Source organism: Morone saxatilis, unplaced genomic scaffold, assembly GCF_004916995.1.
Source record: "Morone saxatilis isolate NCDOM2014 unplaced genomic scaffold, NCSU_SB_2.0 Contig23, whole genome shotgun sequence".
NCBI lineage: Eukaryota > Metazoa > Chordata > Actinopteri > Moronidae > Morone > Morone saxatilis.
Window position 1 is genome coordinate 7,540,277 of NW_023339796.1, and position 4,801 is coordinate 7,545,077.

The 4,801-nt window shown below is 33.7% G+C and overlaps 1 protein-coding gene across 1 annotated transcript in view; it reads right to left on the reverse strand.

Moving 5' to 3' along the window:
* gpr160 (G protein-coupled receptor 160) overlaps positions 1–2,789 on the reverse strand; it is a 7,995-nt gene extending 5,206 nt beyond the window's left edge. The window contains exon 1 of the mRNA XM_035670746.1: positions 2,678–2,789. The gene's annotated coding sequence lies outside the window, so the exon portion shown is untranslated. The remainder of the gene's footprint in view (positions 1–2,677) is intronic.
* Positions 2,790–4,801: the final 2,012 nt, after the last annotated feature.

The following is a 4,801-nucleotide window of genomic DNA, read 5'->3' on the forward strand; positions in this document are numbered from 1 at the left end:
ACACACACACACACAGTCCCTCAGAGAATATTATTTTATATGAATATTACATTATTGTTCGTCCTTGATTATTTGTTTTCTGTGAAAATGGAGAAAAAGTTACACATTTTCAACCACAATCTTTTATATACACAGTGGTGTGATACTAAATATAAATTAATACATATTGTCCGTTAACAAAAACAATCTCATTCCGAGGTCCATTTACTAGCTATTCTGGAGCTTTCGATCAAATCACACCATCTTCCTCGCAGATAGAGTTTGCCCAGTTGTCATTGAGTTGTAGAAGTTCAAGTCTTCGTCCCTTTCTGAGGACTTTTTTTTATCCATGTTGGCTCAAAAGTTGAGATTGAAAGTTCACTCTTCACCTTGGAAACAGCAGTCGAACAAAACAATCTCACGACAAGATCCACTGAGTTATAAGTTTTGTTTCCAAGGTGAAGAACGAGCTTTCAATCTGCTTATTCTATCTGCCGAAGCAATAATTAAAAATAAAAATAAACTGTGTTCCCTGAATCAGTTTATTCCATGTGCACAACCAATTGACCGTTTTCACGATGTGTCATCTTTTACACTAAATAAATGTATTATTTTTGTACCTGAACTTTTCTGTAAAATAGGGCTGTTGACACACCTGATGCCATCTTTTAAAAAGCCTGGATTCAAGAGCACAAACCCTCTCACAGTTTCATATTACACATGTTTTTGTTGTTTATTGTTTTATTTGTTCTTATGTCTGTAACTCACTTTGTAAACATACAACACAAACACTCCAGTTTATTAAAGTAATGCAGTCGAATAAAGGTTGTAACGTTCAGTTTCTGTTGGATGTTTTCTATGGCTTTTGATTTTTCTTAGTGGGTTTTAGTGTTTTAATCTTTTATTTTTATTGTTCTTATAAGTCTTGTTCTGTTTTTAACATTTGTGCACATATCTGTTATTACCTTATATTTAAATATAGTTATATATAGTCTTTTATTTTGATTAATTGGTGTTATGAGCCTTTTTTATTTTTACTGGTTTGTCGTGCACTTTAATTTGATAAACTTAATTTGATTAGAGGTGTTTCTAATATTTTGACTACCCCAATTATATTAACAACTAAATAAATCAACTAAATATTAGAAACTACATCCTCCAGACTGATCGTACTGTTGAATCTCTAAAACAGTTTGAACATTAAAGGAAGGATTTACTGATGAAGATGAAGTCTGTGTCATATTTTATTATTAATTACATGATGATTTAAGGGCCACACTTTGAGTTAAAGGTCTTTACTTCTGGATAGATGATTATAAAACTCTAAATCTAAAAACCAGGAAGAAAACCACCACCAGGTTTTATTTGTTGAGCTGTTGACAGATGTGTTATATTTTAGAGGTTATGTTTATATGTGGCTGAAAATCTTTATGTGCGTGCAGTGAATAAATAAACTAATTATCAGTCTGCATTAGTTGTATAAATGTACGCAATAAACTGGTTACTAAGTCAACAAATAAAGTTTATCTTTATTATTACACATGTTTTTTTTGCTAGAGGACAGAAAACCATGGACAAACAACTATCAATAGAAAACTAACTTTTAATAGTTAATGAGCATTTTAATAAATGAAATGAATAAGATGTGATGTTCCTTTATTGATCCCCCGTAGGAGAAATTTAAGTTAGACACAGCAGCATTGGGGAATGTAGTATTAAAGTACAATAAATAATCACAAAAATAAGAATATTATAAAATATAATAGAAAATATAGACTTTAAGGAAAATATATACACTATATGCAATATGAGTTACTGTACTGTAATGTACTGTACATGTAGAATTTAAGGATAAATAGTTTGATAATAATAGTTTAATCTATTGTTTTTGAGCCTGTAGAGCAGAGTGGGGTTAGGCTAATAATATATATATAATACAGAATATACAATTATATTAATTAATATAAAAGTTCTGTGTGATCTACTTTATCAATACTTTGTAGCTCAGTTACCTCATTTTAAAATTCGTCACCTGTCTGGTTTAAATGGGCGTGTCGCTGCTTTAATGCAATTTTTACAGTTTCAAGTAAATTATTAGTCAATAAATATTTGATTAAATGGTGGTTAGTAAATGAAATCAAATGTTTGCAGAGTGATAAGAATGATAACACGTGTTATAGAGGGCTTGCACAGATTTGAATACAGGTGTGCGGTCAGATCGTTTTCGTTGGAAAACCACTGATCTAAAAGACCATTGAAGGACACGTTCCTTCTCACCCTGTAAACCGGCAGTGAGTGTTACACAAAGATAACATACAAAATGTTACATTTGTATCTATTGACTGATGCTACAGCTGTACTAAAGTACACTTCTGCTGCTTTTATTTTAAGGTTATTAATTCACAGGTAACAGCAAACAGTAGAGAGAGTAGAGCTACCTGGGCGTAATTCAAAGTTGACACTGACCAAATATTAACTCAGGGAAAGTCACATTTCACTGTGTTAAATTGGTATTATATCAAAACTGAGTATGAAATACAAAGTATAGTAATTAATTATGTACTTTTGAATTGCATTTTTGAATTGAGAATATACGTCAGTGCTGCAAAGACATTTTACATTTCACCCCTAGATATGAGACAACACTCACATATTTAAAACAAACACATGTACAGACGTTACCTTTAGGATTCATTACCTGCATGAAAGCAGTCATCTGATGTTAAATGCAGCACTGTACTGTCGGTCTCTGTTTCCTTTTTAAAGGCTGTCACATATGTTGGACCAGTGCAGCCATTGTTTAGAAGGCGTGGTTGGATGAAAGGAAGCCTGTTAGGAAACATGTGTATGAGCGCTGAATGAGGAAGTTAATAAATTGTTAAATCAAACTTTAAAAAAGGATTGAGTGATGTTTATACATACAATCCACAAAGTGTCCCTTCATGTAAGACTTCTTACAGCAGCAGAGTGTCCGTAACATGAACCAGGATGCAACAAGGTGTGGTTTCACGGTCCGAGAATATATAGAGGACCAGCTGATTGTAGTTTTTTTCTTGTTTAAAATAATCGAGATAAACAAAGCAGAGCCAGTCATGTGACTGTGAATGGTTTGAATCATGTATCAGTTTAGATACATGAGTCCACTTTTCTCCGCTGTCTTATCAAAATAAAGACATAAAAAAGCCCCTAGAATATCTTTAAATATATATATATCCTTTATTTTTATATATTGTCTTCATTTATTATATTATTAGTTTTATAATGTCTTAATTTAGAACACTTTGGTCTGACCATAAGGAAGAAGAAGTATAAAGCTAAAATTATTTTACTTGTATGTATTGGGGTTTACTGTTTGTGCTTCTTCCACCACTGATCTAATCTGTTTACATGGTGAATTCAAATAAATGGATATACTGTAATAATTAATATTAATAGTAATAATAACCCTTATACTTGAATGGAACTTAATAAGTATAATTAGTAACTCCAGTAGTGTAGTGCATTGTATACGCAGGTATACAGGGTATATTCACTTATTTTTCAGATTCCATTGTGTATATCCAAAGTTAAACCCTCTGTTGTGCATCATTCAGCAGTGTTCTGCAAGGTGAATTTCCTCCCTTAGGATGGCGAAGGCACAATATAATGATCCTTACTCCTTAAAGTCAAGCAGTGGAAATTAAGTGACAATGTGCAAATACTATTTTATATTATTACTGTTTAGGTTAACTAAAAGAGTGTTTATCCTTTGCTGGATGGGCTGCTTAAAAAGTCCACTTCTCCAAGCACCACTACACCACTGGGTAACACCTGTGTTTACTTTTTTTAAATTAAAAATTAAAAGTGCATATGAAAACACCTACAAAGTGCCCATGAACTAGGGAGTCCAAAGGAGCTGGAGGTCTATAAAGAGCTGTTCACGAGTCCAGAATATACCATGGGAGGTGCTGAGTCTTATCCAGCCTCCAGAGTTGACTAATTACCTGTTTAATTACTGTGTTACTATCAATCACTGCCTGCTTGTATTCCACAACTTTAAACACACAATACATATATACATATGGTTAGATTTAGATTTATTTTTTATTAAGATTTTATATCATCATGAGTTACATTTTTATAGATAATTAATCCCCAATATTTAAAATAATTAATTATTGTATAAATCATTTTGCTGGGTAGACCACACCAGTCTACCTGTCGACGTCCCATACTATTTCATTTCAAAAAGCTTTTTTTATATATTGGTATGTTCACAAAAAAATGTCATAGCAGCCTTTTTATTTAGCCTATTTATTAACTGATTATAATTAAACAAATGTATAATAATCTCCACATGTTTTCACTCGTTGTTGTTGTACTCCGGTACCACCAAACAAGGCGCTGTTCCTCACACTGAACACCCGTCCTGCGCAGACTACAGCCCGGCAGTGATGTCCCTGAACGTCCGCTGGAAACATCACATCCCCCTCCCCTCTCTCTCTCCCTCCCTCTCTCCCGGTCGTGCACTGTTTTGTAACATTGGGATCTTTTTGAGAGTTTGACAGCGCTGTCTGTCTGTAAAATACACGGTTTGGTGTTGCGGTTTTATAAACACACTCAATCCCCGATGAAGTAGTAGCGACATGAGCATGTTCGCTTCTTTCTGACACAGTGAGGCTTCGTTTCGTTCAGAGGTTCAACGGTTCAACGGTTAGCTCATTGCTAGGTAACGTTCGCTGTCAGCAGACCAACGGTTGACAGCCGTTGTTTCGGTTTAACTGGTGACCGTGTTAACTGGTGACTTTCACGTAGGCGTTCTCCTAAAAAGGACTTTATAGTT